This window comes from Ovis aries, chromosome 3, assembly GCF_016772045.2.
Source record: "Ovis aries strain OAR_USU_Benz2616 breed Rambouillet chromosome 3, ARS-UI_Ramb_v3.0, whole genome shotgun sequence".
Lineage (NCBI taxonomy): Eukaryota > Metazoa > Chordata > Mammalia > Artiodactyla > Bovidae > Ovis > Ovis aries.
In genome coordinates this window covers 14389969-14414048 of record NC_056056.1, presented here as the reverse complement: position 1 = coordinate 14414048, position 24080 = coordinate 14389969, and the positions used below count along the sequence as shown (strand labels likewise).

The 24080-nt window shown below is 48.1% G+C and overlaps 1 protein-coding gene across 6 annotated transcripts in view; it reads right to left on the bottom strand.

The window, feature by feature from the left end:
- The window catches only part of GGTA1 (glycoprotein alpha-galactosyltransferase 1 (inactive)), a 71473-nt gene that overhangs the window by 37131 nt on the left and 10262 nt on the right, over nucleotides 1–24080 (bottom strand). The window contains exon 2 of one of the 6 annotated variants that reach the window (XM_060411605.1): nucleotides 123–22725. The exons of the other annotated variants lie outside the window; for them this stretch is intronic. The gene's annotated coding sequence lies outside the window, so the exon portion shown is untranslated. The remainder of the gene's footprint in view (nucleotides 1–122; nucleotides 22726–24080) is intronic. 6 annotated transcript variants of the gene reach the window in all.

Genomic DNA, 24080 nt, shown 5'->3' with positions numbered 1-24080 from the left:
CAGGCTGATGACCCCAGACGGAAGTGAAAAAGCAACACCTGATCATTCTTATCACAATCTGGCAATGGGTGCGAGGGGGTGCCCTCCCCCCGACCCCCTAGAAATTCTCACCCCTCCCTGACCAGAGAGTCTTGAAGCCAAGTAGGACAGCACCATTCCTCAGAGCCGAACCGCTTCCTGAACAGGTGAAGACTTCAGCAGCCCTCAAGGTCAAAAAGTCACGCCCTGTTTAGAGCTCACTGCAGAGCTCTACAAATACCCAGATAGCTTTCACACAACCCTAGAGGAAAGTAGGGTAAAGATCACAGTCCCAAGTTGTAAGGAAGGAAACTAAAGCAAAATAAGAACCTCACAGAATTGTGTGGTCTGAGTCATCAACCCTGAAATGGAAGACAAGCTTGAGGTTTTTCCATAATTTCATCGCACCTCAAATTCTTATATCCCCAGGGGTGGTGAAGCCAGACCAAGTTGGGGATGTTAATGGATCCCCATTAGAATGAGGCAGAGGCTGTGAACCTAATATCACTGGAACCCAAGAGCTACTGGGGTGCAGGGGTGGCTTGTCTTCATCTTGGTCACTTCTGGGTTTTCCCAGTACCTGGATCAGCACCTGGTACCTATCACCCTGTACCTGGCACCTATTAGAGGCTCAATAGATATTTGCTGAATGAATGCTGAGTGGAAGCCAGGGTGACGGAAGTGTGTGACTTTGACTGGGTATAATGCAATAGGAAACAATGGGGTCTGCAGAAAACTGGGGAACTTCTGCCCGAATCAGATCAAAATCAAATTTTCAAAATAGAGAAAAAATAATGGGACTTCCCTGGTGCTCCAGGGGTTACAACTCCATACTTCCACTGCAGGGGGCCTGGGTCCAACGCCTGGCTGGGGAACTAAGCTCCTGCAAGCTGCCGAGTGTGGCCAAAAATAAAAAATAAATAAAAAGAGAAAAAACAAACCCTGCATCTAAACAGAACTTCTGATTCCGGAATGTGACATATTGGCCGTGAGGACTCCTGTTTTAAAGAAAATCATTTTGTACCAGAAGCTAAAAGTACTGTTTGAACCCTTTCTCTGCCATCACCAGACTGTGTGACATAGACGTGTCTGGCTTCCTTCTCTGTGCCTCTGTTTTCTCATCTGTGGAGTACAGGTCCTCCCAGTCCAACTCTGCCTTGCCTGGGCCTGAGTCTGGGGTACAGCTGTGAATTGGGCTCCTATAGAAATCTGACTGGGGCAATCTCAGAAGGCTTCATCGAGGAGGTGATGTGACTGGCCCTTTTCAGATGGACATCTCCTGCCTCCTAGGGACGTGGTGAGTCAACATGAACAGGCTCTTTCTTGTGCATTCCTCTCTTTCTTGTCACTCAAGAGAGGCTGGAAAACTAAGCTGCGGGGGGAGGCAGGCAGCCCAACCCTTCAGGATGTGTAAATCCTCTTCTGCTCAAGCCCTGTTCTCCCAGGGTCCTGGGGTCATCTTATGAAAGACTAGCTCCGGCTTTTGGAGGAGGCGAGGGGTGGGGGGAAGGTGGCTAGGATGCCAGAGGATTGCTAGCCCACTCAGGAGCCCCACTGAACCCTCCCAAGGTGAGGGCCCAAACAAACCAGTGAAAGAAAAAACAGAGCACAATCCTGGCCCTGAAACAGAGAAGAGAGAAAAGCAGAAGTGGGGGAAATAGCTTTTGAGAGAGGAGACTCGGAATCTGGTAGGGCCCCAGAGAAGTCTCTCCCACCCTGGCTCACTGCAAGGCCAGGTGAGAACTAAAGCAGGCATGAAGATAAGGAGGATGCTCAGGCCCGCCCCTCCCCAGCCCCACCCTGGAAACAGTTCTTTCCCAAGAGCCTGTGCAAGGGGGTGGTTTGCAGTGAAGAGAGTTTTTTAAAAACTGAGGTCAATACCAATAATACCAGCAGAGAAAAGAAAGCCCAGGAAAGTGCTTTATAAATCCAGTGACATGGTTCCACAGGCCATGTGGCCCCAGGCACATTCTTTGTCCCTATCTGGGCCTCACACCCTGTGTGGGCGCTGACGAAGCTGAGGCTGAGCTTTCCCAGGATCCTGTGGCTCCTTGGCGGGGACCCACGTGGGCTTGGTGGCTGTGGAAGGCCTGTTCTCACTTGCTCTGCAAAGCTGGCTGATGAACGCGCAGCCTTCAGAGCTGAGAGCTCAATGCCACCTCCTCTGAGATCCACTTCCTGGCCAAGGCTGACTCTCTCTCCCAAATTCCCTCTGCCCTTGTATGGCCTGCTTGGAGCAGGTTGCTGTGTGTGTGTGTGTGTGTGTGTGTAACAGGTTGCTCTGTGTGTGTGTGTGTGTAACAGGTTGCTCTGTGTGTGTGTGTCCATATGGAGCAGGTTGCTGTGTTTGTGTGTGTGTGTCCATATGGAGCAGGTTGCTGTGTGTGTGTGTGTGTGTCCATATGGAGCAGGTTGCTGTGTGTGTGTGTGTGTGTGTGTGTGTGTCCATATGTCATCTTACCTTCCATGTGCAAGTTCTCAAGGGCAGCAGGGAGCTCTGCTTTGACCCAAGGTCCCTGCTAGTCCTCGCACAGGGTCTGGTACAGAGGAGGGCCTGACGATGGGTGGGCTCATGGACAGATAGACAGATGGTCAGCATACGAGCTTCCTAGGGCTTCCGTAAGACCATACCACAGACCGCGTGGCTTAACACAACAGAAGTTTATTCTCTCACAGTCATAGAGGCCAGAAGTCCAAAGTCAAGGTGTCGGCAGAGTTGGTTCTTTCTGAAGGTTATGAGGGGGAATCCATCACGCCTAACTCGCAGCTTCTGGTAGCAGTCACTGGCATTTCTTGTGTCTTGTTGTTCAGCTGCTAAGTCATGTCCAACTCTGTGACTGTAGCACACCAGGCTCTTCTGTGCTCCACCGTCTCCCAGAGTTTGCTCAAATTCATGTCCACTGAGTCGGTGATGCTATCTAATCTCATCTCATCCTCTGTCACCCCTTCTCCTACTGCACTTCAGTCTTTCCCAGCATCAGGGTCTTTTCCAGTGAATCAGCTTTTCACATCAGGTGGCAAAGATACGGAGCTTCAGTTTCAGCAACAATCCGTCCAATGAATATTCGGGGCTGATTTCCTTTAGGACTGACTGGTTGGATCTCCTTGCAGTCCATGGGATTCTCGAGAGTCTTCTACAGCGCCGCCGTTTGAAAGCATCCTGGTGTCTACGTTGTGTCCATTCCTGCATGGTTATGGAGCCACAGAGTGTTCTTCGCGTGCGTCTGCATCGTGTCCAAGATTCCTTCTTCTTATAAGGGCACTGGTCATTGGTTTGGAGCCCACCCAATTCCAGGATGACCTCATCTGAATTTGAGTCATCTACAAAGAATCTGTTTCCAAAAACTCATAGCCATAGGCACTTGGGGTTAGGACTTGAACACATCTTTTTGGAAGACTCGACTCTATCCACTAGAGACAGTTACCTAAATAGTTATTGGTTGGGAGCCTGTAAACACTAGCAGAACCACCCATGGAGGTGGAAACCCCGTACATAATTACAGAGTTGAAAGCAACAGTTGGAGGTGGGCGGGGAGGTGGAGGTGGTCTTTAGAAAGAGGAAAGTAGATAGAATCCTTAGAGCATCTCTGTTTGATCAGGATTGTAGGAAGAAGAGAAATGCCGCCCTGGGACAGGCTCTGTGGGATGCCCCAGAAAGATGCTACAGGCCTGTCAGTATTCAGCTCTAGGCATCACTGAGATGTGAGTGGATAAGATCACCTTGCGAGGGGAAGGATGTGAAAGAAGAGCTTCCCGGGGCAGCTGGCATCAAGAACACATGGATGCTTGCAGCTGGGCACCGAATTGCAGTGGCTCAAGGAATGAACCTCAGGTGAGGAAGTGATGTCAGTGAGTGCAAGGACCTCTCGCCAGCAGCTTGCCTTGGGAAGGGCTGGAGAGAGGGTCCAATTAGAAAGGCCATGGAGAAAAAGGGAAATACTCATGAGTACACTGCTGACCCTGAAAAACTCGTGATGAGACAGAGACAAGGGGAGAAGCGTTTGAAGATTCATAGGAGGGAAAGGACGGGTACCAAAGATCAGCTCTGCAAGGAGGATGCAGGAGTGTAGGGGACACGGGGAGCACCAAGACAGGCAGAAGGTGCTTCCCCTTGTGCAAAAAGTGAAGAGACAGAATGGGTGGGCTGGTGATCCGGTGCAGGGGGTTGGGGGGGAGTGGGAGGCAAAATGGGAAGTTGAGAAGCCCCAATCCAGAATAGCTGAAGTGTGGAGGATGAAGGAGGCAGAATGGGGTTGGGGTGGGGGCAGAGAAGCTGGAGGGCCGAGCTGAATCTCATCACCACCAGCCTCGAACCTGAGGAATCTGCATTTCCTCCTGAAGGTACTAGGGAATCCTTGAATGCTGTTAGGCAAAGAGCTACAACGATTCGCTTTTTAGAAGACTTTTTTGGCTGAAGGATGAGGGTCGGTGGGAGAAGTTAAATCTCCAGGCAGGGAGCTCAGCCAGGAGGTGGCCGGCCAATGTCCAGGGGGAATGTGGAGACCTAATGCCATGGGGAGAGCTGAGAGATGAGAAAGAAGCGGCATCTTGAGACCTTGGGTTATAAGAACTGAATTCTCTTTCAAAATTTGTTTCAACGTCACGTTCTTGGAGCGACGAGATGGTCCTGCATTTTAGATTACTTTCCTTTTGTAGGTAACTTATTTTTCCTTTAACTTTCTTTCTTCCTTGACCAGAACGTCAACTCTACTGGCAGATACATCTGTATGTTTTATACCAATAAGGAACTGTCTATTACAGCACCTGGCACTCAGTACAACTTTGTAGGCTGAAACAAAGGCATGCCTTTGAAACCAGGCATGCCTGGTATAGGGCTTGGCCCCTAAGTGTTCAATACATATTAACTATGGTAATAATAATAAGAATATGTGTATATGTTAGTCGCTCAGTCTTGTCAGATGCTTTGCGACCCTAGGGACTGTAGCCCACAAACCTCCTCTGTCCATGGAATTCTGTAGACAAGAATACTAGAGTGAGTCGCCATGCCTTTCTCCAGGGGATCTTCCCAAACCAAGGGATAGAACCTGGGTCTCCTGCACTGCAGGCAGATTCTTTACTGTCTGAGCCACCAGGGAAGCCCCAGTAACAAGAATAACAGTGAGCCATGGGATGAAGGGAGTGAGACGAGTCTAGTTCAGTGTGACTCAGTGTGGCTAGAATAAGCAGCAGCCTCGGCATCACCTGGCAGCTTGTTAGAAACGTGGAGCATCACGTCCACTCAGCTCTAACCAAGCAGGATGCCCAGGGTGGGGCCCAGGAATTTGTCTGCAGGTGATCCGGAAACCCAGCTAGTCCCCAGGTTTCTGGCTGGTACAGGAGATGAGATGGAGAGGAGGGGTTGGAAGGAGGGAGCATTGGTGCTCGGTTCTAGAAGCACTGAGTTTGAAGAACCTGCCAAAGCCAGCTCAGTAACATTGTTATGGAGAGAGAGCCTGGGCAGAGCCCGATTTGGGAGCTGCCAGCGTGCAGGCAAGAGCCAGCAGGTCTGCTGTGCACCAAGGGAAGGGAGCGCTGAGTGACAGCGGGGAGTCCTGAAGGGGCGTGTGAATGGGCACAGCCCTGAAACCTGAGGGGCAGAGCCGAGAGGCAGGACAGTCAGGCACCAAAGCTGTGGGGAATGCTCGAGAAGCCACATCTGAATTTTCAGCTCAGCACCACCCACTGACACCCCTGCGACTGCCTCTGGCCCCACATGCCCCTGGAAGAGGGAAGGTCGTGCTCCCCTGGCAAGGGTGCTGCTGTCTCAGAATCCCATGGAGTGGGGCAAATGGAATGGTGGCAATAGACAGACAGGGGTCCGATTCTAAGCAACTCCTTGGGTTTGCCTCAGCGTCCCCCCCACCACCACCACTAACCCTCCCCATTAGATGAAAAGGTAGGAGCTGTGTCTCCCTGACTCTGCATTGCCTGCCAGCTCCGGGGGCTCATGTCACCCTTGTGTCCAGCCACAGACTCTGGGTGAAGAACCCCCGGATGGGCGCAGCTGGTGTATCCAGAGTATGTAATGAGGCTCCAGAGACCAGAGCCAGAGGGGAGAGCACAGCCTTGGATGGAGGGAGGGGTGCCCTGGGGCCAACTGGTGTGCCAAGTCCCAAGCTCTACCAGGCTCCCATCGGAACAACTGAGTGCTCAAGTCCCAAGGAAGCCGCCTCCTCTCTCTCAGCCAAGATGGGAGGCCCTGGAACCAGCAAGGGGCCGATGCATGGGAAAAAGAGAAAACTGTCAGGGGCCTCTGCCTATTTCCTGTTCTCCCTCCTAGAGGCAGATCCCCCCTTCTTAAAGGGCCAGTCCCCACCAGTCCCAGGCTGCTGGTCCCATATGCTCCCCTCGCTGGCTGACAGCACGGTCTTCCAAGTGACATGGACAGGGACGTAAACAAGTCACTCTTCTCAGCTTTCCTCTCCCCCACGTCCTGCTAACCCAGCCTCTCCCCCAAAGGTGGTCACACCATTTATAGCATCCATGCCCGACTGCCTCTGCTTGAAGACTTCCAGTGATGAGAAGGCTTCACCACCAACCCGAGTAGTCTGGTCCGTCTCTGGACTGTTCTGATTGATTCTAAGACACATCTTTTCAGTAGAGCTGAGTCCTCCTTCCCAGAATCTTATTATTAGTAAATAAAACTGCCTTTCATTTACACATACTGTCTCATTGAATCCTATTTTCATAAGTGTTAGTTGCTCAATCGTGTCCGACTCTTTGCAGCCCCGTGGACTGTAGCCTGCCAGGCTCCTCTGTCATGGGATTCTCCAGGCAAGAATACTAGAGTGGGTTGCCATGCCCTTCTCCAGGGGATCTTCCTGACCTGGGATCAAACCAGGGTCTTCCACATGGCAGGCAACTGTCTGAGCCACCAGGGAAGCCCCGCAATCAGTAAAGAGCCCTCTGTTTCCCAGACAGGGAATCCAAAGCTCAGAGTCAAGTAATATGGCAAGATCGTAGAATCAGTAAGTTCCACCTGCCTCGCCACTGAACCTAACAGCTCCTCACAGACAGGGCCCCTGACTCTTCCCTCTGCAAGCCGAACATCATCTCCCCTGGCACACTTCAGGAAAGCCATGCCCACTAGCATTTACAGCATCGTCAGCAAATGCTTGAAAGGCAAGTACTTAGTCCTGAGACTGTTGGGGCTGGGCTGGGCACAGACTAAACGGCATCCACTCCCTGCACTTGTTAAGTGCAAGTCTGGCGGGAGGGACACGTGTGCCCACAAACGCCCAATGCTCTCTGCAGACCTCAGCTCCTGCCGCTGTGTTAACCAGGTGGGGGCTAGCACAGGGCCAAAGCAGCAGAGGTGTCCCGGGGGTTAAGTCACTGCTCCATCTGCCCCATCTCCTGGTCTTCTGTTCTATTTTACCACCCTCCTATTTTTACCACCTGGTCTCTACCTTTTCATAGCCACCCACCCTCCCAACCTGGTGTGGGTAGTTTCCCAGAGCCTGTAAGATCAAGATGCTTTCCCTACCACAGTTCTGATCTGCACGTGTTGTGAACAAGTAACAGGTCATCATTTTCATGCCCCATTCACTCTCAAAGATGTGCAGGTTTGGAGGATAAATCACAGGGTCGTTTCATGTAAAAACAGCTCAATAAAAGAAAAAGGGTTCAATGAAGTCCCCTTGGACACTTGAGGATTCAAGGCTTGTGTTGACTATCAACCCGTGCCTTAGGTTAGCCTCTCCAGCAGCCAGACTCTTTCCTGTGGCTATTTTTGCAATCCAGGAGGTGGTACAAGCCCAGTCTCTCCCCAACCCCACGCTACCCCCCTCTAGCCTGGGGCTAGAATCATCTCAGCTTGCCCTGCCTCCCCTCTGTAGGCCAGGAAGTATTAAGAGTCTAAGAATTTACCAGAAAATCCTGAGGTTGCTTTGTCTTGGGCTTCCCCCACACACACTAGATTTTTTTTCTTACAGTAAGTTGGCTTGAGCATAAAAGCCTGTCCAAGAATTAATCTGTAGTGACGAGGTTCCAGGAACCCTAGTGAGAAGTTAAACAACTACAAAATCAAGAAAATCTCTTAACGGAGCCCATAGCAGAGATGACTTTTCTTCTGCCTGTTCTTGGAATGAGCCAGGCCTGCTTAAATTCCAGCTGCCCCTCACCCCCCGACTTTCTTGCTGTGTGGCCCTGAATAAGTCACATCACTTTCTGAGCCTCAATTTGCTCGTCTATAAAAATAGGGATAATAATTTACTACTCCTTAAGTCGTTAAAAGGTGAAGAATAACATCTGTAAAGTTCCTGGTACCTCGTAGTACTTAGAAAAAGGCAACTTGTATTATTATTAATATCATGAACAGACAAGCACTGTTCCTATCTCATCATAGTAGCGGGAGGCAGTATAGTATAATGGTTAGAGCCTGCATTTGAATGAGTCTGGTCTGAGCATTGACTAAATATGTCACCCTGGGCAAGTCATCTGACCTCCTGGGACTTGGTTTCTCTCCTCTGTAAATGAGAATGTCTCTCTTTTTGTTGTTGCTGCTTAGTTGCTAACTTGTGTCCAACTCATAGTGACTCCATGGACTGCAGCACACCAGGCTTCCCTGTCCTTCACTATCTCCCAGAGTTTGCTCAAATTCATGTTCATTGACTTGATGATGCTATCTAACCATCTTATTCTCTGCTGGCCTCTTCTTTTGCCTTCAATCTTTCCCAGCATCAGGGTCTTTTCCAATGAGTCGGCTCTTTGCATCAGGTGGCCAAAGTACTGGAGCTACAGCTTCAGCATCAGTCCTTCCAGTGAATATTCAGGGTTGATTTCCTTTAGGATTGATTGATTTATCTCCTTGCAATCCAAGTGTCAACTACAAATTGGCAGTTATCAAGAGCACTGCCAACCACTGAGCAACAAAGGCATTTGCCATCTGCCTCTAGGGAAATGGAACCCCATGAGGCTATAGCTATTGACCTGCAACAGCCCCTGAGGGGCTTCAGGGTGGAGTGAGATGCCCTCTGCTCCAGGGAATCTGGTGGGATAGGTCTCTAGGTAGTTGTATGTTTTTATGAACAGATTTTATGATCTCAATCCTTGCATCTCCTCATATCTAGAGAAGCACTAAATCCCTTCATGGTGACATCAGATCCTCATGACTAGCAAAAACCCTTTTGTAAAATAAGTGCTTAATGGTATGGAACTCCGCCTTCACCAAAACCTTACCTATTGACCTTCCCCGACTGCCGCTTTGGAGCAGTCTCTCAGGACTATCTGAGGTGCTGCTCCCCGAGCTGCAGTCCTCATTTTGCCCCAAATAAAGCTTAACTTGCAGCTTTCAAGTTGTGCATCTTTTTTAGTCGACACAAGGGACTCTCAAGAGTTTTCAGCACCACAGTTCGAAAGCATCAGTTCTTCAGAGCTCAGCCAGCCTTCTTTATGTGAAAGCCTTCCAACTTTCGCATCCATACATGACTACTGGAAAAACATAGTTTTGACTATATGGACCTTTGCTGGCAAAGTGATATCTCTACTTTGTAATACGCCATCTAGGTTTGTCATAACTTTCCTTTCAAGGACCAAGCATCTTTAATTTCGTGGCTGCGGTCACTGTCCGCAGTGATTTTGGAGCCCAAGAAAATAAAATCTGTCACTGTTTCCACTTTTTCCTCTTCTATTTGCCATGAAGTGACAGGACTGGATGCCATGATCTTAGTTTTTTGAATGTCGAGTTTTAAGCCAGCTTTGTCACTCTTCCACCCTCATATAGAGGCTTTTTCTTTGGCATTGCCTTTCTTTGGGATTGGAATGAAAACTGACCTTTTCCAGTCCTGTGGCCACTGCTGAGTGTTCCATATTTGCTGGCATATTGAGGGCAGCACTTTCACAGCATCATCTTTTAGGATTTGAAATAGCTCAACTGGAATTCCATCATCTCCATTAGCTTTGTTTGTCATGATGCTTCCTAAGCCCCACATGACTTTGAATTCCAGGATGTCTGGCTCTAGGCTGGTGATCATACCATTGTGATTATCTGGGTCATGAAGATCTTTTTTGTATAGTTCTTGGAAGTTAAAGTTCATAGAAGTTAAAAAAGCAGGGTGACAATATACAGCCTTGACATACTCCTTTCCCAAATTTGAACCAGTCCATTGTTCCATGTTCAGTGCTAACTGTTGCTTCTTGATTTTTATACAAGCTTCTCAGGAGACAGGTAAGGTGGTCTGGTATTCCCATCTCTTTAAGAATTTTTCAGTTTGTTGTGATCCACACAGTCAAAGGCTTTAGCGTAGTTAATGGAGAAGGCAATGGCACCCCACTCCAGTACTCTTGCCTGGAAAATCCCATGGACAGAGGAGCCTGGTAGGCTGCAGTCCATGGGGTCGCCAAGAGTCGGACACAACTGAGTGACTTCACTTTCACTTTTCACTTTCATACATTGGAGAAGGAAATGGCAACTCACTCCAGTGTTCTTGCTTGGAGAATCCCAGGGACGGGGGAGCCTGGTGGGCTGCCATCTATGGGGTCGCACAGAGTCGGACACGACTGAAGCGACTTAGCAGCAGCAGCAGCAGCAATGAAGCAGAAGTGGATGTTTGTTTTTTCTATGATCCAGTGAATGTTGGCAATTTGATCTCCAGTTCCTCTGCCTTTTCTAAATCCTGCTTGTTCTTGGTTCATGTATTGTTGAGGCCTGGCTTGAAGGACTTTGAGCTTTTACCTTGCTAGCATGTGAAATAAGCGCAACTGTATGGTGGTCTGAACATTCTTTGGCATTGCCCTTCTTTTGGACTGGAATGAAAACTGACGTTTTCGGTCCTGTGGCCAATGCCGAGTTTTTCAAATTTGCAGGCATATGGAGTGCAGCAATTTAACAGCATCATCTTTTAGGATTTTAAATAGCTCAGCTGGAATTCCATTACCTCCACTAGCTTTGTTCATAGTAATGCTTCCTTACTTGACTTCACAATCCTGGATGTCTGGCTCTAGGTGAGTGACCACACCATGGTGGTTATCCTGGTCATTAAGACCTTTCTTGTACAGTTCTTCTGTGTATTCTTGCCACCACTTCTTAATCTCTTCTGCTTCTGTTAGGTCCTTACCATTTCTGTCCTTTATCATGCCCATCTTTTCATGAAATTGTCTCTCTCTTAGACCATAATAAATGAGATAGTGTACATCACATCACCGACTCAATGGACATGAGTCTGAGCAAACTCTGGGAGACAGTGAAGGACAGGGAAGCCTGGTGGGCTACAGTCCATAGGGTCGCAAAGAGTTGGACACAACTGAGCGACTAACACACAACACTGGCACCTACCAAGTGCCAGGCACTGTCCAGGCTACAAGATTGACAAGGATTAGGCAATAAGGCCTCTCTCTCATAGAGCTCAGTGTAGTGGGAAGTCCAAGTCTCCTGCAGCCCATACATCCTGCAACCAAGGTGAGTGTCCCATGGCAGCAATGAGTCACTCCCTTCCTCTGGGCTCCATGGACATTGGGAGGATTCAGAGAGGAGTCTTACCTGCCTCCTCATCCATGCGGCTACAGGAACACCCTCACCACCCAGCACCACTCTCCTCTCAAGTCTGGTCTGAGGCTTTTGAGCCACTTCAATTTACAGATGAGAAAACTGAGGCACCAAGATGGGGAAATAACTTATCAGGGCCCACTCGGCAACGAAGTGGGAAAGCTGCAGCTGGTACTCAGGTATCTGGCATCTCTCCAGGAGGAGACGCCTCTTAAAGGCAGCACAGGAAATCAAGCACTCAGGGAAGGGGCTGAGGGCTTCAGTCGACGGTCTTCTTCTAGAGTTTCCTTATTTATGTCCAAGAAAAACCCCAAGTCCTCTTCCAGGGATGGCCACATCTCTGTCCTTCCCTCCCCTTTCTACCCGCACTGCTCTTGAACAATTTTGGATGCCATGAAGGGACATAGAAATGTCACTGGCAGGACTTCCCTGGTGGTCCAGTGGTTAAGAACGTGCCTTGCAATGCAGGGGACACAGGTTCGATCCCTGGTTGGGGAACTAAGATCCCACGTGCCACGACTACTGTCCCACACAACACATCGGTCCAACTAAGACCTGACGCAGCCAAAAAACAAATAAACAAACAAATAAAAGAAATGCCACTGGAAAAAGGTAAGCATCGGGGGTGCACTGGAGATAAGTGAGGCAGTCAATTCAGAAAGAACATCCCTCTCATACACATCAAATAGCTCAGAAATGGAGCAAAAACACCTGAATGTACACTCCACTTATAGAACACATGTAGTTCTGAGATGAAGAACGTGGTTTGCAAACCCTGGTTCAACACTTGCTGCCTCTGCCTTCCCTGCGCATTGAGCACCTGGAACTCCCAGCAGGCATCACCTGCCTCTTCATGCTGCTCTTTTTCATGAGGAGCTGCTTTTTTTTTCCCACCCTAGAGAGGCTGGCAGTTGCCTGTGCCTCTTTGTTCCTCAGCTTCGCACTTGAGCCTGAGAAGCACCTTGGGGTTTTTCCTCTCTGGTTGTGGTTTCCTAACACTCACAAAGGAGAGCTGATAGCCTGCTCTATCTGTACCACCAGCCTGGTTATCTCAGCTTGGAGAGTTGATTTAGCACCCTAGGTAAAGAAAGGCGTAACGTGCCTAGGGTACTCATTAATTCTGTTCTACAAAATATTTCCTACTACTCTCCATCTTCATGGTAGGCTTCCATTTCCTGGTCCCCTTGTGGCTGAGTAGGGCCACGTGACTAGTCTGACCAGCAAGATGTGAGCTGGCCCAAGCATTTATTGCCAGTGGAAGACCCTCAAGGGCTCTCTTTCTGTGTGCCATGAAGTACATTCAAGGAGGGAACTGCTCCATCAGCCTGGTTCCTTGAATGAAGAGCACAGCCCCTGGCTGACTCAAGATGCTCACAATAACTAGAGTAAGAAAGAAAGCTTTAGGGAATTCCCTAGCAGTCCAGAAGTTAGGACTCCATGCTCTCACTGCTGAGGGCCTAGGTTCAATCTCTAGTTTGGGGAACTAAGATCCCACAAACTGAGAGGTATAGCCAAAAAAAAAAAAAAAAAAAACCCTACCTTTACGGATTTAGTCCCTAAGATTCAGGGGTTGTTTGTTACTGCAGCATATCATACTCCATCCTGACTGATACACTCCCCATCTCACACAGAGTAGGATATCTCCTACTCTTCCCTATAAAATCTTTACCCTCCTCATCAATGAGAGCCTTACATGACCAAAGGAAAATGAAGCAGAGATAAGAGTGTTCCTCAGTGTCCTGTAGAAATTTTTTCCTCCTTACATCTCAGAGATGGGTGCAGATTCAGCTAGACTTGAAAGGAATGAGAAGGAAGTTCAGAGCATTATCTTCTATGGCTTCCCTTTGCTATGGAATAGGAAGCTAGGTCACTCCTATGAACGTGTCAGGCTTGCAGCGTGACAGCCACCCAGGTTAGGAGCAGATGCCTTGGGCACCAAGAGAGGACACTGGCCAGGAATGGCGACACAGGGTGCCAAGCAGCTCTGCAACCCTGCTGGGGTTGTAACCGAGCCAGCCACACCAGCCCAGGGACAATGGGAGGGATGGCAACTTGCCTGATCCCTCGCCAGTTAGGAACAGACTGTTCCAGACCAGGGGTGGGGAGAGTTGGCTAGAAAGACAAGGAAGGGCATATGGTTCAAGGCAACAAAGATGTGTGATTTAACTGGCTGATTATGGGAGGGAAGGAGGTGACATCCACCGCATCCTTATGGATCCTACTGGTACTCCCATTTTACAGGGAGGGAAACTGAGGCTCAGGAAGGTGCTATCTCTTGCTCAAGCTCAGTCAGCTAAGGATCAGAACCAGAACTCATCTGGGTCTAGCTGACCCAAAAGCTTAGCCACCGCCCAGTGCTCTTTCAGCCAGAAACCATTTCATTCTCTCTGCGTCCACCTTGGCCCCTTCTCGGGCTTCTCTTCTGCACCTTTACTTCTACCTTTAATTACTTATATATAATTATATATATATATCCCAGTCCAGAGTGTGAGGTACTGAAGAGTAGGAGTCTGTACTTTATATGATAATAATAAAACAATAAAAAAAGCAGGAGCAGCAGCAAATGCTACTATTTATTGAATGCTGGGCTGGGTTCTTAGCACTTTATATTCATTATTCAATTTTTGCTAAGCTCTCTGAGAGGCAGGTACTGGAATCACCCCCAATTACCGATGAGGAAGCATCTCAGTTTGGTTGAACTGAAATTCAACCCCTAACATTAATATTTTAACAGATGCCAAAGGAGTCCATGAAAGAGCACAATCATGGCTAACAACCCCTGCAGAGGCAGAAGCCAGGTTTCCAGAGGCTGGGTTCTGTCCCAGCTTATCCCTCAGAACCCAGAGTTCCTGGCTGGGATGGGGTAAAGGACCAGAATACCATCTTCACACAACAGTGGGGAGTGAACAGAAACTGCTGTCCCATCCACACAGCGTAAATACATAAACATCACAACTCCTTTGATTTCAGTGCTGTGAGCCCGTGTGTAACATTTCTCATAATAAGCAACGCACCTGTTTTCCCAATTAAAAAAACTATTTTAGCATCCAGCATGCTAATTAGAAAAGCATCAGTTGTTGATCACAAATTAGGATAACAGGAGGGCTTGGAGTAACCACCTCTGGATAGCAGGCTGGCTGCCCCTCCCCACCCCCCGCCCCACCCCGACAGTCCCTATTAGTCTTGCTTTCTTAGCTTCTGAGCACTGGCTTGGTCCAAGTAGCAGTCACATAATATCTGCTGAAGTTTTATACTTTGTGAAACTTCATGAAACTCAATTTTACTTGCAGTGCCAGGCATCCCGGCATGCACACTGCATCACCAGCAAGGCGGAGCTCTCTGGATTTCAGAGAACCTGGGCTATCATGGGAGGCAGCAGCAAGGTAGAAGAGACAATGCTCTCTGCTCAGGCCAGACAGCTAACAGCCCTCCCAGGCAGCTGGCCAGTGCCAAGCTGAGCCCAGGACACACCTGAGGGGCTGTATGACCTTCCATAAATTGCAGACTTTATCTGGGCTGCAATTTTTTTTTTTTATCCTCTAAATATGGGGCTGTACTAGATCTAAGTCCAGCCAATAAGCAATCACAAAGCATCCCCATCTTTGCCTGGTACCATGGGGCACGCAGAGATTATAGAAACTCCCTAAGGAGCTTACATTGTAGTCAGGGAGCCAGGCCTGGAAGCAAAAACATACGATAGAAAGAAAAAAAATGTGAGTAGCTGAGTGAGAATGAAGCCCCCTTTTGTGTTCTGGGGACCTCAGAGGAAGAAAGCCTTTGCAGCCAGGCTTCATAGAGGAAGGGGCTACATTTGAACTGGGCCTCAGAGGATGAGTAGGAGTGCGGTGGGTGAGGAAGGCTGAATATGCAAACACAGGCGCTACAATGGGAAGCCTCCCCTCGACAGAGCCCAGTGTGGACTGTGGAGCTGGGGTCCCTGTCCCGGTCTCACCACGCACCTATGCTTTGCAGTCCAGAAGCAAGAGTCCTGGGAATCTGTATTTTTAACAAGCTCCCTAAGTGACGCTGTCATGCATGCAATAGGTATTATAGGTTGAGAAAATGTATAAATGAATGAATGAATTTTAAAAAATGAACTTGACCTCATGCAAGTCCCTTCTTCTCGCAAGATGTCCACTCTTTGTTAAAATAAAAATGCTGGTTCAGTCTGGTGGTTTTTAAACTGAGTTCCAGAAAAAAAAAAAACGAATCTCCCCTCCAAAGTCCCTCAGAGACAGAGAAGAGCTGCGGGTACTGAGAGAGCAGGACTCTGAGTCCCATCCACCTTTCTCTAGATCAGCTCTCCTTTTTATCTCTTTGCTATTGTAGTAAAGGTTTCTTGGCGATAAAGAACTTTTAAAAACACTGAACTGGATGATCCCCAAGAATCCTCAAGGAGAAATTTAAAAATTTCTTGAGGGCAGCCACTTATCTTTGGCGAGTATTTCTGGGACAAGCACGAACAAAACATAAGGCTGTTTACCAGAAGCAAGTTATTTACTTTCTCATCATAGTTCAAAATCTTTTCCTGTGGCCCAGAAATCAATGAGTGGAGAGAAAGGAAATGTGGCATAACAACGCAAACTTGAGGAATAGTTAATAAAACGGAAAATTAAGTGAGAAAGTCAGGCACAAAATTGCACATAGGGCTTCCCAGGTGGCTCAGTGGCAAAAAAAAAAAAAAAAAAAAGTCTACCTGCCAATGCAGGAGACACCAGTTCGATCCCTGATCCGGGAAGATCCCACTTGTAGTGGGGCAACCAAGACCATGTGCTAAGACTACTGAGCCTGCGCTCTAGAGCCTGGGAACCACAACTGTGGTTTGCGTGTGGCAAATACTGACGCCCAAGTGCCCTAGAGCCTGTGCTCCACAACAAGAGAAGCCACCTCAATGAGAAGCCCGAGTACCGCGGCTAAAGAGTACCCCCCACTTGCTGCAACTAGGAAAAAATCCATGCAGCAACAAAGATCCAGCACAGCCCAAAAGTAAATAAATAAAATTATTTTTAAAAAATTGCACATAGAGTTTGATTTATATTTTGGATCTTATACATCAGAGTTACCGGACAGGTAGGACTTTTCCTCAAAAAATTAAACACAGAATTACAATATGATTCAGCTATCCTACTTCTGGCGATAGACCCAGAAGAACTGAAAGCAGGGACTCAGAGAGATATTGGTACACTGATGTTCAAGCAGCATTATTCACAAAAGCTAAAAAGGTGAAGACAACTCAGATATCCATCCACAAGTGAATGGATGAAGAAATGCAGTCCAGACACAGAGTGGAATGCTATTTGGCCTGAAAAGGGAATGAAATTCTGACACATGCTTCAACCTGGATAAACCTTGAAAACATTATGCTAAGTGAAATAAGCCAGACACAAAAGGACCCATATTGTGTAATTTTACTTAGCTGAGGTACCTAGAGTAGCTGAATTCATAGACACAGAAAGTAGAATAGTGATTACCATGTGTTGCAAAGGCTTCTCTGGTGGCTCATTCAGTAAAGAATCTGCCTGCAAGGCGGGAGACCTGGGTTCGATCCCTGGGTTGGGAAGATCCCCTGCAGAAGGGAATGGCTACCCACTCCAGTATTCTGGCCCGGAGACTTCCACAGAGAGGAGCCTGGCAGGACACAGTCCATGGGGTCGTAAAGAGTTGGACATGACTGAATGACTTTCACTTTTACGTGCTACAAGGAGTTGGTGGTGGTAGTTTAGTTTACTGGAGTGGCTTGCCATTTCCTTCTCCAGGGGATCTTCCCAACCCAGGAATCGAACCCACTTCTCCTGCACTGCAGGAGGATTCTTTACCCCTGAACCACCAGGGAAACCTGCAAGGAGTTAGAAATGGGAAATTATTTGCTCAGTTGGTACAGGGCTTCTGTTTGGGATGATGGGAAAGTTCTAGAGACTGGGGAAGCAAATGTACTTAGTGCTACTGAACTGCACACTCAAATCATGTTAAAACAGTTTATGTTATATTTTACAGCAAGAACAAAACAACGCCTAGTGTCACGTGGTCATAGCGGTAAATTCTGTGTGATGAGATTGTGGTAGTGTGATCCCTTTATTCTTTCCACTTCTCTACATTTTTCAAATGCTCTACAATGAGAATACATTACTCTTAAAACCAAACCAAAAGCTATTTAAATAAATCTAGTGGTTCTCTGATACTTTCCGAAAATGCATTGCTGTCTTTTATGTAAATGCAAGCAATACTTCCTGTGCTTAATTAATAAAAGGAGCCAAGTTCAAATATGTCATCCAAAGAATACCCCAAGCTGCTCAGTCAAAATAAATGACGGGCAGAGTGATCCACCTTTCTGAGACTAGTCGTTCTCATCTATATTTAAATAAATTTCAAATAAAAACAGAACCAAAACAAATCTTCTAACGAGCCTCCCAAGAAGCTGTCTGGCTTGGAAAAGCTCAAACGCACACTGGAGAGAGAAAGAAAAATGGGGAACAGCCAGTGTTTTTTTAGGACATTAACTCACTGCAGCTGGGAAAGTGACTTTGTCAGTGAATTTCTATCCCTTCTGTTCTGCAAAACGTTCTTGTGTAGAATGAATTCAGAACGGAGAAGAGGTTCACCATTTGGATTCACTACAAATCCACTTCCTCCAGCACCTCCCCCCTCCACCCCAGATAAATGTTGAACAAAGATTTAAAGACTATAGGTTTAGAAGGACAGCCAGTGTGTCTGCCTGCCAGGGTTGCCCTCTGCCCTGGGCCGCACGGATCCACTTTCCTGGCGCCTGGACCCTCTGCTTAGGGCTGTCTCAAGGGCAGACAGACCAGAAGGTAGCTGCCAAGGTGAGCAGGCTGGGGCTGCACTCGGCCCTCACCACCCCCACCATCCCCCGCCCCGGAGTGGCCCCTCTGCAGCCATGTGAGCTCAGGCAGGATCCTTCTGAGAGATTCGGTGTCCTTCCCAAGCCCAGGAGCAGAAGAGCTCCCCCCTTGCAAGACTGCTGGGAGGAGTAACGGCGCTGCCTGTTTAAGTGTCTATTGAGATGATGGATGTATAGTATTAATAGGCTCCCAAGTTTCTTCTTTATCTCCTAGAAGTTCACTGTCCAAGATTCATTTTGTCTTGATGGGACGCTGGTACCATATATGGTTAATGCTGACTGGTGGGTTATAGGATTACAGTCAAACAACGGGGTGGAGAGAGGCCCCTTCAGACCCCGGGCCCAGGGCTGACCTAGGAAGAGACGCAGGTCAGGAGCTGGCAGTTCCTGGCTGTTTCCCACACTGACCAGCCAGCAAGGAGTCCTTTCACAGGAAGGGCTTCATCATTTTACAGATGAAGAAACAGGGGCTCTGAGGGGCTAACTGTCTTAGTCAAGGTCCCATGGTTCAAAAACGGGTTCAAAACCCGTTTTAGGGTTTTCTAAAATTCCCTCATCATGAAGGGGTGGGTCCTTGTCATTTCAGCTCTGCCACTAACTCATTTGGTTAGTTAGTTGTTTATCTTCTGCCTCTTTCCCTCAAAAAAGTTAGAGAGAATTTGGGGGCGTGGAGGGGAGAGAAAGATTCTTGGAGTTGCTTAGCTGGATCGGTTTCCAGTCTCTGGGCTTCAGCTTTTTCATGTACAAAATGAGGGGCTTCCTGCCTCAGGGCCTTTGCACGTGCTCCTTCCTCTGCCTGGGACACCTTTCCCCACCTCCCTCACACCCATTCACCCCCGCCCTACATGTCCTTTAGGTCTCAGCTACAAATGTACTTTCTAAGGAAGAGTCTTATTCTCCATGTAGCTTCCTGTTTTTTTCTCTTGAGGGCACTGACCCCTCTTTGGACACAAATGCATAATTATTGGATTAATATCTGCCTCCCCACCAGATGGAAAGTTCCTAGTTAATCAGCACTGGGTAAGAGGTGACATTCAATGGTATTTGTTGTATGTTGATTCAAAAAATGAGTTCTCCTCAGTGTTCTGCCAGCAGCCAGTTCTAGAATCTTAAGAAAGCACTCTAAAAAGAGTGGGGGGGTGGGGAAGAGTGGATATAGGGACCTCCCTGGTGGCCCAGTGGTTAAGAATCTGCCTTCCAATGCAAGGGATGCAGGTTTGATCCCTGGTTAGGGAACTAAGATCCCATATGTTGCTTAGTCTCTAAGTTGTGTCCAACTCTTTGCAACCCCATGGACTATAGCCCACCAGGCTCCCCGTCCATGGAATTTTCCAGGCAAAAATACTGGAGCGGCTTGCTATGTGCTTCTCCAGGGGATCTTTCTAACCCAAGGATCAAACTTGTGTCTCTTGCACTGGCAGGCATATTCTTTATCACTGAGCCACGTGAGAAGCCCCCAAGATCTTACATACCTTGGGGCAACTAAGTCCATGTGCTGCATACTACAGAGTCGGTGGGCTCTGGAACCTGTGCCCCATAACTAGAGAGTGGAAACCAAGACCTGATACAGCCATAAGAAACTCTTTTTTAAAAAAGAGTGACTATATGCATAACTGATTCACTTTGCTATACAGGAGAAACTAACACAACATTGTAAATCAACTATAATCCAATGAAAATTAATTTAAAAAATATTTTAAGTGGCGCAAATTTTCAACAATAAAATAACTGTTAAATATACTATGAAACATTTAGATCAAATTGCCAACATCCGTTGGATCCCAGAAAAAACATCTACTTCTGCTCCACTGACTATACTAATGCCTTTGACTATGTGGATCACAACAAAGTGGAAAATTCTTAAAGAGATGAGAATTCCAGACCACCTTGCTTGCCTCCTGAGAAACCCGTATGCAGGTCAAGAAGCAACAGTTAGAACCGGACATGGAACAACAGACTGGTTCAAAATTGGGAAAGGAAGTACAGCAAGGCTGTCACCCTGCTTATTTAACTTCTGTGCAGAGAACATCATGTGAAACGCCAGACTGGATAAATCACAAGTTGGAATCAAGATCGCTGGCTGAAATATCATCAACCTCAGATATGCAGATGATACCACCCTAACGGCAAAAAGCGAAGAGGAACTAGAGTCTCATGGTGAAGGTGAAAGAGGAGTGAGAAAGCTGCATTCAAAAAACTAAGATCATGGCATCTGGTCCCATCACTTCATGGCAAATACAAGGGGAAAAAATGAAAACAGAAGCAGATTTTATTTTCTTGGTCTCCAAAACCACTTTGGACAGTAACTGCAGCCATAAAGTTAAAAGATGATTGCTCCCTGGAAGGAACGCTATGACCAACCTAGACAGCGTATTATAAAGCAGAGATGTCACTTTGCCGACAAAGGTCCGTTTAGCCAAAGCTCTTTTTCCAATAGTCATGTATAGATGTGAGAGTTGGACCAAAAAGAAGGCTGAGTGCTCAAGAACTGATGCTTTTGAACTGTGGTGTTGGACAAGACTCTTGAGAGTCCTTTGGAAGGCAAAGAGCTCAAATCAGTCAATCCTAAAGGAAATCAACCCTGAATATTCATTAGAAGGACTGATGCTGAAGCACCTGATGTGAAGAGTTGACTCATTGGAAAAGACCCTGATGCTGAGAAAGATTGAGTAGGAGAAGGGAGCGACAGAGGATGAGATGGCTGGATGGCATCACCGACTGAATGGAAATGAATTTGAGTAAACTCCAGGAGTTAGTGAAGGACAGGGAAGCCTGGTGTGCTGCAGTCCATTGGGTCGCAAACAGTCGGACACACTTACAGAGTGAACAACAACAAATACAGTAAAGCATTACACAATTAAAAAAAAAAAAAGAGTACTCTCCCATTCCTGCCCACATCCACCCCAGCCTCAGCTTCTCAACTGAGCAACCGAGGGAGGTGAACCAAGGCACTGATTAGATCTCTGCCAGCTCACACATTCTATGATTGTATCATCTCAAAAAGAACAGAAAGAAAAAAAAAAAAAAGCCTAAACCAACCAAACCCTAAGACCAAAACCAAAACCCAGGGTGATCCCAGAGCCCTCTGTGACTTCCGCCAGGTTCTTCCATTTGGGGGCCTTGGTGTCTCTGTCTACAAGAATGAAACATTTAGACACGATGTTGCAACAATTCTCCCATCCAACAATTCAAATTCCCGAAAGGAAGGCCCTGTCCTCCCCTTGCCCTTCCTCAGGGCTCTACCACAACCCAGGCTCACAAACAGGAAATGTGACATCCAGGCACGGGTGGGCCACTTGTTTCTCTACAGCCTGGAGGGGCTGGCAAGGGAGCCAAGAGTTTCTGAGCTTTTCCAGCTAAATCCTGGACTCTGTACCCAAACCCGCCTCAAGCAGTGTAAGTGGAGGGGCACTGCTGGGATCTGGCTGGACCTCCCAGGCCCTGAGTGACCAGAGAGAAGCCTCCACCCCTCTCTGTGCCTGGGTCTCTCCACCTGTTGAGCGAGAGGCCTGGACTGGGGACTCTGCCAGCTCCCGGCTCGCTCTGCGGTCTTCTTTCTGAAGACAGTGTGCAGCTTTGAGGAAGGGCGCCGTCATCTTGCCCGTATCTGAGTCTCAAATCTCTCCCTTACCATGTGGCCCTGGGAAATCGCTGAATCTTTCTGTGCTTCATTTTCTCACTTATAAACCGGGTTTCTGGGTGATGAAAAGGCAGGGCTCCTATAAAGCTCGAAGACCAGCATCTGGAGTGAGTGAGTGTTCAGTAAGCGTGAACTGTTACTGTTTGGTGATGTCTTGGCTTCTGAATTGCTCCTCCTTCCAGTTTGCCTTCTGGAGAAGGAGGAAGCTGAGCCCTGAGAGCCCCACTGGCCCTGCAGTGCATGCCCAAGTCCTGGCCCTCAGGAAAAGCAAATCCGAATCTCAGTGTGAGCCAAGCATGGTACAAACACAGAACCATGCAAAAGACAACAACAACAAAACCCTACAATGCTGCCCCAAAGCAGACGGACTGGGAGATCAGCTGCTCCATGGGGTTGCTGGCACTCAGGGAGGCTGCATCCAGAGTCAGTAGTTGGGGGGTGGGCCCATCCCCAGCTTGCCCTGGGGGATGGGGGACAACCTGAGGGAAGTGGGGGTTGGTGGTGAGATGCAGCAAAAGATACGGCCTTGGTTTATCTCTGTTCCTACTTCTGCCCAGAGCCTTCCAGGGAAGAGGAGGCTGGATTCAGTCAGATCAGCCCCGAGGGAAACAGACCACAGAGAAGAGACAGGCAGACTCCCTAGACAGCAATGGGTGGCCTCTTCCCTGGGGACAGGGAGGTGTGCTCCTCACAGGGAGAGTCCCAAACCCTGTCCAGCCTCACCTGTGAAAGGAAAAGAGAAGTGAAAGTCACTCAGTCGTGTCCAACTCTTTGCAACCCCATGGACTATACAGTCTGTGGAATTCTCTAGGCCGGAATACTGGAGTGGGTAGCCTTTCCCTTCTGGGGATCTTCCCAACCCAGGAACTGAAGCCAGGTCTCCCGCACTGCAGGCGGATTCTTTACTCGCTGAGCCACAAGAGAAGCCCAAGAATACTGGAGTGGGTAGCCTATTCCTTCTCCAGGGCATATTCCCAACCCAGGAATCGAACCGGGGTCTCCTGCAGGCAGATTTTCCTGATAGCTCAGTTGGTAAAAAATCCACCTGCAAAAGGAGGAGACTCAAATATCTGTTTTCACCAGCCGCTGAGAGTCTCAAAGTGTGGCTGCAGATGGATGCAACCGGCCTCCAACTCTCTGCTGCCCCTGAACTGGCAGGGCCTGGCTCGCGCTCTCTGGCTGCACAGCCCAGGACGTTGGGCTGGGGCCAGTCATGGCCGCTCAAGAGAAGCCACGCTGCACTCAGTGTGAAAAGCTGTCCTCAAAAGAAAAGAATAAAACCGACGGTCCTAAGAACCAGTGCACTGGCTTTCACCCTTGCGGATGCTCAGCTAAGAATCCCTGTTGGGCTGCACTGTGGGTAAGGGATGCCTTTATCAGGTTTAGGCCATTTAGAGCTGAAGGGAACCCTGGGGGTCTCTGCTCCAACTCTTTTCTTTTATAGATAGAGAGGCTCAAGGAAAGATGCACCCTTTGGGGATCAACATATACACACTATTATATATAAGATGGGCCTTCCCTGGTGGCTCAGATAGTGAAGAATCTGCCTGCAATGCAGGAGACCTGGATTCAATCCCTGGGTTGGGAAGACCCCCTGGAGAAGGGAATGGCAACCCACTACAGTATTCCTGCCTGGAGAACTTCATGGATAAGAGGAACCTGGCGGGCTCCCAGTCCATGGAGTTGCAGAGTCAGACACAACTGAGCAACTAACACGCACACACATTTGAAACATCCAATAAGGACCTACTGAATAGCACAGGGAACTCTATGCAATATCTTTTAATAACCTACAAGGGAAAAGAATTTGAATATATATGTATAATATACTGAATCTGCTTGCTGTACAGCTGAAACTAACACAACACTGTAAAACTACACTCCAGTTTTTTTTTAAGATGCACTTTGTAGCAGAGGCAAGATTTGAACCCTTGAAGGCTTCTGGCCCTGTCTCTGCTCATGCATTCGATCCATGGCTATTGAGGGGCAGCTGCACGCATGCGGTGTTCTCAGCACTGGGGATTCAGAGATGAACCACCCAAGAAGGCCTTTGTCCTCACAGAGCTCACATTCTAGTT